The 14,277-nt window shown below is 46.5% G+C and overlaps 1 protein-coding gene and 1 pseudogene across 1 annotated transcript in view; one reads left to right on the top strand and one right to left on the bottom strand.

The window, feature by feature from the left end:
• The window catches only part of LOC147732932 (von Willebrand factor D and EGF domain-containing protein-like), a 1,979,930-nt gene that overhangs the window by 1,879,986 nt on the left and 85,667 nt on the right, over positions 1-14,277 (top strand). The gene's annotated exons all lie outside the window — the stretch shown is intronic.
• On the bottom strand, positions 9,742-10,544 carry LOC147732935 (28S ribosomal RNA; annotated as a pseudogene; the record flags this gene model as incomplete).

Below are 14,277 nucleotides of genomic sequence, written 5' to 3'. Positions count from 1 at the left end.
TTCCTTCCTGATGCCCCTACCTTTACCTGGACCCGCTCTCTACCGTCTACCCCTGTGCACCCTATGGCTCACAGCTGCTGGGCTTTACTGCACCCAGTTTATCTTCCCACACTGGCTGCTCCCAGTTTTGGCCTTGCCCACCACATCTCCTTCACTTGGCCTTCCCTAGTTTTCCCACCCATCCTACCACTACGGCTGGATCTGACCTGATTGCTACTTGGTGCAACTCCTTCACTTTTGCCTACCCTCCCACCATTTCCAAGTCTGCTGCTAAATCCTTCAAACACTCCCTCCTGAGAAGACACCAGGAGACCCTGATCTCAGACCTGTACTTTAATGTCGACAGGGGCATCGCCACCAATGACCTAATCTTCTACTCTAGGAAAACTGCACTATGGCGCACTACCATATTGAACGTGCTCAACGTTCTTAATGCCAGGAACATCCCCCATGGTTCCAAACTCACGATCATAGAATCCCATACCCTTAAAGCCGATCTTACCATTACCGCCCACAAAAACGGCACCATCTTGATCCAAGCTTCAGTCTTTGATCTCAATAAATTCACTGACATTTTCACCCCCCATAAGAAACTAGTTCTTAACGCCTCTACGCACCCTCTGGACCTGACACTGCATGACTTCCTTCGCAGCGCCGGTGTACTCAACTCCAACCCCAAGAGTAAGGGCCTCCCACCTAGAACTCCTAATGCTGCCACTTCTCCCTCTTCCACACCGTCTCTCCCGCCCTCTGGTGGATTGGCACAAACCCTCCCATCATGCTCCCCACTCAGTCCATATCTAGAGACAGCCTTTCTTCTGGGGTGTTCAGAGATCTTCTCTCCCCCCTCAACCCCTAGCATCAGCCACTAGGTTTTTGCCTCCACCGCCCACTAGCCAACATCACTCCTTGCCCTCTCGCCCAGAAACTAAAAACCAACTTTCCCTCAGCTCACCGACCCTTCCTCGCAACATTAACAGATCCCCCTCCTCTCGGAGATTACCTAGCCCTCCTCTCTCCTGGCCTCCTGGTAACCCAACCATAGGGGTTCCATAGGGGTTCGATCTCCCTCGCCTAGCCTTCCGTACTCCTCAATAGCCCCTGTGCTGGCCCCCAGGTCCACTGCCCGCAAGCACCTCCTGTACTCGCCAATAGCCCCTGTGCTGACCCCGGGGTCCTCTTCCTGCAAGCTCTACCCTGACCCTTACACTTTGAAACCCTGAACACCAGAGCATCTATCCTAGTTCAGAGAATTCTGAGATCCCTATCGGGTCTGAAGAACATCCTTCTCCTCACTGAACACTCCATTGCCTCCTCCAAGTCCTCTCTTAACTCTGTCCCCCCTTCTCACCTCGCCCACTCTCCCGCCCATGCCTCTGGCCAGCCGCCACCTTCGCCCTCGCAAACTTCCTAATCACCTCTCGGAGGACTAGACCCTAACCCTCCTCTCACCCTGCTTGAACCCCCCCAATACCCCTGTCCTCCTGAACTTGACTGCCTGATTCCCATTATCGCAATCAACACAACCAGGTTATCATCCCTCCGTAACAGAAGGGTAAACAGTAACAACTTAACAAAAGTTCCCTTAACTTCCCCATCTCACAACATCCGTTTCGATGCCCCACTCTCCGGCCTCCTTCTTAACTGCCTGTCAGCTGCGAGACACGCCTGGGACATCGCCGCTCTCATCCTTAACCAGGTTGTAGCTATCCTAACTGAGTCGTGGCTCAATGAATCCTCATCACTGCACCATGACCTATCGTTCCCGCCCAACTATAACATCACCAGATTTGACAGAAAAATTGAGTAGGGGGGGATTGCTTGCATCGACCGCTCAGACCTTCTCGTCACAGAACTCCACGCGGAGCCTACAGATTCTTGCGAATATCTTACCCTCTCTATTAGTAGTACCACCTTTCAGCTAAGCAAACTGCACATCTTGTTCCACCCCCAAGCCAGAAACGACACTTTCTTGGACCTCCTCATGGAAATCATCACTGCTAAGGTCTCGCCTCACTCCAATGACATTTTCCTCGGTGACTTTAATATGCACTGTAATGACCCTAATAATTCCCAGGTCAACGCTGTCAAAGTTTTCCTTGCCGATCAATCACTCACCCAGGCCTGCACCTTTCCTACCGACACAAAAGGCGCTACTTTGGACTGGATTATCACTAAGGCTTCAGCGGTCATGCGAACTCAATAGAGCCATGTGATTGGTCAGACCACCACATCTTTACCTTCACTATACCTGACCACCGCCTGAAAAAACTTGAGCAACCTCAGAGATCACTACAACTCGACTATGACTAACATTTTGGACGATCTGGCCTGCTTAAGTTCAAAAGGTTCCAAATCAAAGACAAAAACCCTTGGTTCAGTGGACAACTCAATGATGAAAGGAGATATCTCCGTCTGAAAGAAAGGAACTGGAGAGAGCACCCCTCAGCCTCCCACCTTAAACTCCTCCGTCAGGCCAGAAATACGTACAACAAGAATGTCCCTTTGTCAAAAAAAGAATCCATCAAGTCAGAGCTGGAAAATGCCAAGAACAGATCACGTAAACTTTTTGAAATAGTCAAACTTCAATCAAACAAACTAGCAAAATCATCAAAAGAAATAACAAAATCCACAATAACCTGCGATGAGTTCTCCTCCTTCTTCATAACCAAAATCAACTTGCTGGGTAACAAACTCAAGGCCTCCTCAAACTCCCCTCCTTCTCCGACTGGGACTCTTCTATCCTCTTATCCCCACGCAGCAACACCAAAAAACAAGGCTTACTGGTCCAAATTCGATCTTTATGATGACCATTCTATCTCAAATATTCTATCCTCGTTAAAACCAAATACCCACTTTAACAATACCCTCCCCACCAACTGCTTGGTAGCGACCACCTCACTCATCACTTCCATCTGGACTACATTATCAATGCTTCCCTTCTCCAAGGGACCATACCCAACTCACTAAAAACCGGGCAAGTCATCCCCATCCTAAAAAAACCCACTCTGAATCCGGAAATTCCAGATAACTTCAGACCCATCTCAAATATCCCTCTTCTCGTGAACGTACTGGAGAAATGTGTGCAGCTACAACTAAGAAAAACACATTGCCAATTTCAATCTACTCAACGAATTCCAATCTGTGTTCAGGCCTGGGCACAGCACTGAAACTACTATTCTTCACATCGTTGACGATGCTCTCCTAGCCCTTGACCACGGCAAAACCTGTCTTCTGATCCTTCTGGATCTCTCCTTGGCATTCAACACGGTCAACCACGAGAAACACCATGAACACCTTGAACACAGGATGGGCTGAGCAGGTACTGTCAACAAAGGGTTTTGGTTCCTTCCTCCATAACAGCACACAGAGATTCCTTGTCAATAACAACCTATATGCTCCCTCCCCGATCTCCATCGGTGTCCCGCAAGGCTCCAGTCTGCCCCCTACTCTCTTTAATCTCTACCTCGAACCTTTAGCTGAAATTCTCCACTCGGCCAACATTTCCTTCCACATGTATGCCGATGATACCCAGATCTACTGTAAAATCTCCTCTCTTGAGATCACCCATTATTATTATTTTTATTATTATTATTATTATTATTATTATTATTATTATTATTATTATTATTATTATTATTATTATTATCATCTGAAACTGACTGTCCATTGGCTTGCCAACAGCCAGCTCAAACTGAGTTTCTTCTCATCTCCCCCCAAAGAAATCTGCTGACATCCTAGAATAGACCAACTCCATCACAGCACTAAACTGCTCCCCTACTATTGTGGACTCAGCCAAATCTCTTGGGATTATTTTGGACAGCAACCTGAATATGATGGAACACATCCAAGCCATGGCAAAAACTGCCATATTCCATCTGAGCTACTTGAGAAAACCGAAACCCTTCCTTGGAACGGCCGACCTAACAACCGCTGGGCAGGCGTTAGTTATCTCCAGAATCGAATATGGCTGCTCCACACTATCTGGCCTACCTAAGACTTTGACTGCCCCCTTAAATGCATGCCTCAATGCAGCAGCCAGTCTCTTATCTGGTTCAAAAAAATGTGCCCACATCTCTCCACACCTGAAGGCCTTGAACTAGCTTCCCCTTGAAGGCATATTTTATCTCAAGCTGACCTGCATCACTCACAACGCCTTGTACACGAACTCCCTGGCATATCTCAAACTCGTGGTATCTGGGAGATCCGGAAACTCCAGATGCACCAGAGACCGGGTGCTCCAGGCACCCCGCTTCTGCGAGGCAAAAACATACAATTGAGCATTCTCCGGAGTTGCACCAAGAATCTGGAACTCGATTCTTTCCGCCATCAGAAGAATGCCGTCTCTGGCGCTCTTCAGAAAAGGAGCTAAAACCTTCTTAATGTGCAAATTCCTCCAATAAGGTACCCTTGATGCACTTGCGTGTGACCAGCTACCTGTAACAACTGCTCCTTTTAATGCTCCCTGTTCCTGTTTTTGTACATAATTTTTTCGTCCTATTGTAGTCAAATCACTTGCCGATCTTGGAACTGTATTGATCCTTGTATATTTCCACTGCTTGTCCCACTTTTGTCATTTCCCTAACTCCCATCCTTGTATTCTGCCTACGCCACCCAGTACTTGGACCTGTACCATTTATTGTATATATCTCCTCTTTTTGCCTTATTGTACTCAAGTCATCGCGAATTGTAGAACTATATTGACTCTTGTATATAGCCACGACTTTGTCCCACTATTGACTTCCCTATCCCCCATTCCTGTACTTTGCCCTTGCCTTCTTGTACGTATCATAAATTTCCTTGCAAAGTGCTCTGATATTCTAACGGGTCATGTTCAAGCTATATAAAACTTCAAATAAATAAATAAATAAAATAAAGTTATATTTTCCCTATCAGCAAATAATAAGGGTTTATCGTTCAATGTCAGACTTCCCTTTGCCTTGACTATGTGGCCAGATGAATGCACTGAATATGACAATCATTCCCAATTAAGAACTTTTTTCCCAAAACATGCTATTACACTTCAGTCGTAATTGCACAGGAAGATATCATTGCCAAAGATTAACCACCATATGTGCTCTACTGGACTCCTGAACATAAAGGAATCAGAAATGTCTGAGACATGTTTCTATGTGTGAGAGCTAGGAGCCTGATTCACAAAGGCTCACAAAGGTAAATTTACACTTTTGTGTAAGTTTAGGATTGGTTGCTATTCACAAAAGTATTTTATGATTAGTATCATTATGACTGTGGAGACTCCGAACATAAAAAGATAGGAGTGTCCTATGGTAACTGCTAGGCAGATTTATAAATCTGAGCCTCCAATTTATTTCACTAAATACATGTACTCCTATAATGTCATAACTTTCATTTTTGGGGGAGTAGGAGATTTCACATTTGTATGATGTGGCAGCTAAATTCGCATTGTGGCACCATTTGTCACTAGCTCCACTTACTTTGCTTTTAAGCCTCATAGCGCTGACATAAATCCTCCCATAGTTGACAAAGCATTGTGTGGGTCCACTTAGGCTTTGGTAGTATTGGGCATCTCCCAAAAATGGACAGTTGTCCTTTCCACTTAGCCTTTGCATACCACATCTCATGTAGATGTTGGATAAACCCAGTTTTCCGGGTGGAAGACCTGCTGCAAACTCTGTAGTCATTGAAACCCTCACTAAGGGAAATCGAACAGATTACATGATTTATGAAGGATTGTACTTCTGAACATCCACCCCTAGAATGTTGTGATACAAGAATATTGAGGGACAAAATATTGAAAGATGAAAGTGTAGATTTACTATTCCTTTCTCCAAGATCTTGGGGATAAAGTTACCGGGTAAATTTGCATATAGGGAAATAGGTTTAGAAAATCTAGACTTACTTACCTGTCAATATCTGTTTTGTATATTTTCTCCATGATATTGTGACCCATCGATTATCAGGGTGCACACCTTACATAAGGGTTGTATTTTCTAGGTATCCCTTCTAGGGCCAGATCATGTGCTTCCTTTGTTGAAGTCTGAAACGACCATTATTCTGGTCATAGGCAGGGTAATAACAGAAAAACAACCATATGATTGGTTAAAACCTCTAACTGCATCTAGGACATTGTTTCTTTGGAATTCAGTCTTTGGAAAATGAAATAAATGACACCATCCTGCCATACCACAAAAAATAACAAAGGCATACCAATGTGACCAGTATGTGCAGATAGCAAACAGACTGCGCCCAAACCCTTGCAACTTTCCTTCCCTTAAGTTTAAACCATACTTAGACATAGGCTCTTTCCTATTATTAATGCAATTCATTCCCTGGCAGTTAGTTCCATACACGACTCATCTGTACTAGCTAATAAATATTAATCTTCCTCACCTAGTGTGTTCCAGCACAAAAATAATCCTGTCCGTAATGCAGGCACCTTTGAACTATGGCACAAGGGTGCCTGCATTGGTGCTAGGCAGCATACAGTATGCAAGTCCCAGGAGGGAGCAGAAGAGAGCCACATCTTAGTAGACATGGTGCAAAACTGCTCACTCCATTTCACACAACGCTGCACAGCAAGTTCCATTGCTGTATTGCCTGAAATGTTAGTAAATCGGGCCCTTAGGTTTCTTCATCTAGGGACAGCATTATCAATAGTGCCCAGGGGGGCAAAACAGGCACCTACGAGCAGCGTTTTGTGACCTGAGCACCTTCCTTTTTACAGTAGGGGCTGCTGAGGCTTGGGAAGTCCCTTTTGTAATAACAAAAACAACAGTGCAGATACTGTGCCAGTGTGATCTCAAGGGAAGGTTCCCTGATGTGCATGGAGCATAGTTTCATGCAAAAGAGAACACTTTTTGCCTCTGTGCGTTTGCTGTATGATAAATGCAGACATAGAGGCAAAGGTGATGTTGGGGGCTCACTGAGGGCCTCATTTAAGAGGCACCTTGCCTCCCCGGAACGTCACTTTTTGAGGCATTCTATGGCGCAGGAGCCTGCTCCATATTTATGAGGCAGCACTAATCTACTATTTTTGGCTTAATACTACCTCATAAATATTATTCCTTTTATTGCAGTTTTCTATGTTAAATGGGCATGCAATGTGTGTTGCTGGGGGCGTTCCCAGCACCACCCATGGCTTTGTGACACTGCCTCCCTAGGGAGGCGTAAGAGAGGAACAACGAGGGTAAATATCTTGATTTCTCCTTGTTTTTCCTTTTTCTATGTACGCTGCATTATGCAGCACCCAAAGAAAGAGGAAAAGCCTCTTGTGATTGTTTTTGTGCAGGAAGGTTTCTTTTCCTGCACAAAAATAATCATTCCCCTAACGCAGGCATTCTTGCACCATGGTGCGAGGGTCCCTGCATTGGTGCACTGCAGCCCTTTGAGCGCTGGGGAAAAGGACAGGAATTTGCCGTATATGAAAGATACAGCGCATTACTGCCCTAACCTTTTGACCATAGGGCAGCACAGCAGGAAGGCCTGTGGCACTGCACGAAGGCAAAACCTCATAAATGAGGTCCTGAGTGTGCAGCACCAAGAGATATCACACAGTCAGTTTGACCCCTGAAGCACCACTTGTGGGAGGATGAATGGGATCTATGGGCACCCTTTCACATCCTCCTGCAGGTGGGTGTAGTCACTCACTGCATTCATCTGATGGGGGATCCTTGTCCACTTTTTGCCCCCCTAGACAGTAAAATGCAGACCAACAGTTGTAAAAAATGTGTCTATCTTTCACTAAATTTGCTGTCCCAAGGCAGATGTGAGTTCCTTGCTGCGCTGAGAGCAGCATATTTATTTTGTATTTCTGCATTAATCCGATTTAGACCTGGCACAGGTGCACCATGTTGCAAAGCATTGTAGTGCACCTAAACTATGATATGTACCCAGAAGCATTGTTTTTTCATTACTGTAGTCAAAGATAGCTCCTGCCTATATCCAGTTTAGGTATCTCTTCAAAACTGAAATGAATATTTATTCCTAGCGAGTTCATTTTTAACACTGAGAAATGTGTGCTTCAGAACAAATTGCAATTTTCTATTCTCTAATCACAATGTTAAAAATACATGTCAGCTTCATTGAATTTTTGGTCTTAGTATTCAGCTCAGAATCCACTTGCAAAACAGCTCATTTAATAAGTAAGTTAATTAAATCAGAGTTTCTAAAATAAAATCCTAGCAGACTTGAAGAGGAACTTTTAAAAATAGAAATGAACAAAATAAATCATAATTTTCTTTAAAAGATTATCTTTGACATAGCCAGTGTTCACACATGACACACGCCATGAACTCAAAAGCATTAATGCATGAAAATAAAATGCAGGTGATAGATAATAAATACATTGCCTGCTTTCGGCAGGTAAACATTATAATATATCGTGAATGTAGCTAATCATTGGCCTCTAGAAATCTAGTTGGTACTAGGGTTGGGCAGAAAACTATGCTCTGCCAGTATAGTGGATAAAGCCAGCCACCCCTGCTCCCCGGCCCAGTCCCTGCTTCTGAAACCAGCCAGGCCGGGGAGAACCTCCCTGGGCCCCAGTAAAACCCCGTCCCCAGCACTCGGACCCTCGGCTGGTTTACAGGACGGGGAGCTTCTGCACCCTTGGGTCCACTGGACGCAGCACAAGCCCTGGGCCCGGTCCCAGCTTCTGAACCCTAGCCAGGCCGGGTAGAGCCTCCCCGGGCCCCGGTGGACCCCTGTCCCCAGTGCCCGGACCCTCTGATGGCTTGCAGGACAGGGGGCTCACGTACCACGGAGCCCGCCGGACGGAGCTCAAGCCCAGGGCCTGGTCCCAGCTTCGGAACCCTAGCCAGGCCGGGGAGAGCCTCCCCGGGACCCGGTGGACCCCCGTCCCTAGTGCCCGGACCCTCTGATGGCTTGCAGGACGGGGGGCCCGTGCACCACGGGGCCCAACGGACCAAGCTCAAGCCCCGGGCCCAGCTTCTGAACCCTAGCCAGACCGGGAAGAGCCTCCCCGGGAGCTGGTGGACCCCCAACCCCAGTCCCCAGACCCTCTGATGGCTTGCAGGACATGGGGCTCATGCATCCCATGGCTCACCAGACGGAGCTCAAGGCCCAGGCCCAGTCATAGCTTCCGAACCCTAGCCAGGCCGGGGAGATACCCGGCTGATGGCCTGCAGGGCCATCTGGTCACCCGGCCCTCAGGGCTATCTGGTTGCCCGGCCTGCAGGGCCATCTGATCACCCGGCCAGCAGGGCCATCTGGTCACCCGGCCCTCAGGGCTATCTGGTTGCCCGGCCTGCAGGGCTATCTAGCAGCGCAACTGGGGGACCAGATGACCCGGGACGACCCAGCGCCCAGATGGCCTCGGAGGGTGCCATACCCAGTCCAGCGAGGGTGGGCAGGAGCTCCGAGGCAGCTGCTGGGGATGCACCTTTCCCAGGGATGCAGCTGTTTGCCTCTCTGCTCAACTTGCCCGGGAGCAGCGGGAAGCGGAGGCCCAGCTGGCCCATGCCATCTGGTCATCCTGCTGACCCCCCAGCCGGCTTCTCCGGAATCATTTGCGTTACAGCACTGGAAGCAGCGAGAGCACCCATCTCTGCCACTCCGAGTTCGGGATCTGAACCAGACTCCCTTTCCATCAGCCAAGGGCAACGTAGGCCATCGCCCACCCCTTCCAAACGGCACTTGCCCATCTCTTTGGACCCACTGACCCATGTTCAACTGCTGTTCACATGGAACCGTTCTCCACTGCGTCCTTCAAAGTTCTTGTTTGAATAGTTGCTATTATCACCAAGATATGCACCTACAGCAGCTCCACCTGGGCCCTCGCCCTGGACTTCCATGCTCACTGCAGCGGCCCTCCTACTCATCGCAGCATAGCCCCCGCGGCTCTCAGCACCACCGACAACCGGGAATGGGCCCGACTCTCCACCGCCATCCATTTTCAGGGCTAGTTGACTCGGCAGGAGAGTTGTTACACACCCCTTAGCGGATTCCAACTTCCATGACCACCGTCCTGCTGTCTATATCAACCAACACTTTTTCTGGGGTCTGATGAGCATCGGCATCGGGCGCCTTAACCCGGTGTTCGAGTCATCCCACAGCAGCAGTTCTGCTTACTGAAAGTGGCCCACTAGGCCCTCCCATTCCATGCCCGGCTCCACGCCAGCAAGCCGGGCTTTTTACCCATTTAAAGTTTGAGAATAGGTTGAGATCATTTTGGCCCCAAGACCTCTAATCATTTGCTTTACCAGACAAAACTGGGGGCTCCGAGCGCCAGCTATCCTGAGGGAAACTTTGGAGGGAACCAGCTACTAAATGGTTCAATTAGTCTTCCGCCCCTATACCCAGGTCGGATGACCGATTTGCACGTCAGGACTGCTACGGACCTCCACCGGAGTTTCCTCTGGCTTCGCCCTGCCCAGGCATAGTTCACCATCTTTCGGGTCCTATCACACATGCTCATGCTCCACCTCCCCGACAGAGTGGGCGGGGGAAAGAGAGTCACTGCTGAGTCCCAGGGACCATCCAGTTTTTGATTGGGTTGCTGCCAGTAGAGTTCAGCCGAGAGCTGCAAACGCCAAACGCCACAGCAAGCCGCCACTGGCGTCCCAGTAGCAGCAAGGAGGGAGAGGCTACGGGAAAGCTATGGCAGCATCTCATCTGATCTTCGGTGGATCTGCAGCGGGGGTGCAGTGGGAGTGAGACCGGGATCAGGACCGGAACCGGGAGAGCCGCGGCAGAGCTTGGAGTGGGGGACCCATAGAGAAAGACCAGAGAAGAGAAGAGAAGAGGTGAGAGGCGGTCCTGAGGCACTACGGGAAAAAATTCCAACAAGCTGGCAAGCTGCGATACCGCTGGCAGGGGGAATCAGTGGGGACAGCGATCCCACACCGCATTGAGCACTGAGCACTGAGCTCCGAGGAAAAAAAACTGCAAAATTCCCAAAAAAACGGGGTGCTCTGCTGGAGTTGCAGGAGCTGCTTGATCAGCGATTGAACAGGGATTGAACAGGGACTGCTGCAAGTACTGTGAGTACTGTACCACGAGAGCACCCGGTTTCTATAGCGTGTTGCTGCGGGATTCTTAACCAACAACCAGCTGAATCCCTGCTTTGAAGTCACGATGTTATCTTGCACTCTAGACCTAGAAGCCTAATGAAACCCAAATAGACACTAACTAGTTAATGTAGTTAAAATAGTTAAACCTAATAAATAAGCTTTACACCACAGCCACAGCCAAACACCTATATAATCACACACAAAGAGAAGTGCCAAAGAGATGTGCCTCTGTCACTGAGACTGAGACTGAGACAGAGACCGCGACTCCGTAAGTTGTGGTGAGACCAGTATAAACGTTGAAATACGGAGCTCCCACATTTTCCGTACTCTCCACACTGTGACGGTTATTGACTCACCTACTGTGAGTACCACTTCCCTATCCCCAACGGCTGCTGCTCCGGGCTGCTGTCAGTACCTGCCTACTGCCATTGCGTCCCCCCACCAAACTGTGTCGTGTCATGCTGAGAGGTTGTCAGTACCACTGCTTGGCGGTTCTTCTCTGGCGATTGAGGGCGGGGTGCATGGCAGCAAGTAGACAGGCTGGGGAGGAAGAATGGTCTGCAGTGGGCACATGGGATTGCGAAGACACAGAAGGATGCTGAGCCTGTGCGCGATTTACTTGCTTCTCACAGAACCAGGCTGAAGAGACAGCTTGAAACACCTAGTGTTATAACAAGAGGGGGAAGAAGCCACGGTATCTGTTGGTTTTGGTGACTGAGAGCACGAGAACAGGAAGCAGGAAATCTGAAAGCAGGAGACTAGTGCTATCCTTCACAGGTACTCTGCGCGCACACAGTAAGCTCAGCATAACACCTCTACAACATAGGTTTCACCCATTGACAAAGTGAGGTATCAATTTGAAATGCGATCAGGCAAAGAAAGATCTGTGGGTAGTCCAAAGAAACGCACCCGGAAAAACCAAGCACCCAAGGCACTAAAGAAATCTATGGCTAAGGCAGAAATGAGGTGGGCGACTCAGTCGCTAATTTCACCTATAGCGAGGATGTTTGCAAGGTCTACAAAAATCCCACAGAAATTTGACTTCATGAAAGATCCAGCTACGGCACTTATGTCAATGCAATTAGAGCCAGAACTAAAAACGTTACAGTCTCCAATCAAACCAATCAAACCAATAAGTATATCTAAAGAGAACCTGGACCTATCCGACGAAGATGGGGTCAGTGACCACATTTTTAACAAACAAGTAAACATTGGAAGCGGGCAAAGCGAAGGACAATTCACTACATTTAATGAATACACAAATGAAAGACCAAAGGATCTCAAGGACCTTGATACCACCAAGATCACAATTAACGAAGGGGCTCCAATTCCTTTAGAGGCCAAAGTGGTCATTAGAAAACAACAGGATTATATATCAGATACATTTCTTCCAGCTTTACCAGCATGGCACCGAGAGAACTGCGAGCAGGAAAACAATGAGCATGTACAAGGTAAACAACAAGCAGACACTGGATTAACTAAACTGGAACATGGTCTAACCTCACAAATAAAGTTGGCAGAGAAAATAATATAGTACAAAGCCACAGAATTAAAGAACATTTACAACAGGTGAATCTTAACCTACTACAGACACCACCTAACACTAACAACATGATAGGTAGTAATGATCTACTAGTTTCTACAGATGACTTTGTAACTATAACAAAAAATCCCAATAACAACATCAGGGTTCCAGCCCCAAAATATGCATCAACAATTGCAGACAAAGAGCTTCTAAAGAGAGAAAATAATCACGAAGATACCCATAACACGTCGGATCTCAAAGAAACAAATGGGAACAACAAAACAAAAGAATACGAAAAACTGGATGCAGGTACATTATGGGATATACACTACCAAACTTCAGTATTAACTCTTGAGGCACTAGCAGCACAATCTAACAAAATGGACATTCAAATAGATATTTTGGGATTTATGGCCAACGCAGTTGCCGGAATTGAGAATAAACTAGCTGAACTAAATATTTTAATCATAAAAGCACAAAAGGCATCACCCCCAAGCTACATCGAGTGCTCATGTTCCCCAATAATCAACAAACTGGTAACAATACCAGAGGTCATGAAATCAATTCTGGAGGATGTCAAAAAAAGTGTCTGCATAAGAAAAAAGGACATATGTAAGGAGACTGTTCAGCAATCTAACATCAGTGATATTACACCTGTAGAAAAACAGGAGCAAGTGCTACAAAAAATGGATACTGCTATCATATCAAATGGGATCATAAAACCGAATATAAACCAAGAACTAGATAGTATTGAGATGACAAAATACTGCTGAACTCACAATATGAATCGAACAGAGTAAGAGTAAAGGAAGAAGACACAGTAGCCTTTGAACCAACGAAAAGACAGAGAAAAAAGCTGTGTAAAGCAAGAAACAAGGCAAAAAAGGAAAACACTTTGCAATTGAGTATTGAAATGGCCACATCCTTCAAAGAAAAAGGAACAACAATAGATTCTAATTCTGACTCATTACCAACTAGGAATGAAGTAGGAAAAAAGTGTATCCAAATAAAATCAATAGATAGTAACACTAAGGGAATGAATAAAACAAAATGTAACACCAATGTGAAAAACCAAACAGAAGGCTCAAAAACTATTGAGGGAGATAATAAATACTACAAGATTTTTTCTAAACCAATAGCTTCCAATAGCAAACAAAAACAGGCACAAGTTAACGTCAGTACACTAACAGACAACTCCCATGAAACAAAACAAAACGAAGCTCAGGATGAAGGAGTAAAGGAAAAAATTAACGGAAATGGATGTATAATAAAAGAGTCTATTTATACTGATATCCGAAGTGACCAAACTAAATGTATGACGAAAGAAAAGGTGTCAGGGACTATATCAGAACCCGGAACATCCTCACCTAATGAGAATGACCGACAAAATCACATAAGTCCATTAATGCCAAGAGAACAAGACAAAAAATCTCTGGTTGGCATCCTTAGGAATTGTAACCAAAAAGAAGATCTGGAGGAAAGGAACGAAACAGGGATTAAGAGAACAAAGTCACAATCTTGGAATGAAAAAGAACAGATGACTTGACATACTCAAATATACAAAATAACCTAGTAATTGAAAGAAGAGGTCAGAATAGGCAGATCATTTATACGGAATACAGAAGTAATGGAGCCGCCAACGGTGGAAAAAATAGGTCCACACAACTTGTCCTCAAACCACTTTACAAATCAAAAGGAGCACATACGTTCTAAATAGAGGAAATACCCTCCGACAGTTGA

This window comes from Lissotriton vulgaris, chromosome 2_1 (assembly GCF_964263255.1).
Source record: "Lissotriton vulgaris chromosome 2_1, aLisVul1.2, whole genome shotgun sequence".
Taxonomy (NCBI): domain Eukaryota; kingdom Metazoa; phylum Chordata; class Amphibia; order Caudata; family Salamandridae; genus Lissotriton; species Lissotriton vulgaris.
Note: the sequence above shows the minus strand (reverse complement) of the source record. Positions and strands in the feature narration are given on the sequence as shown.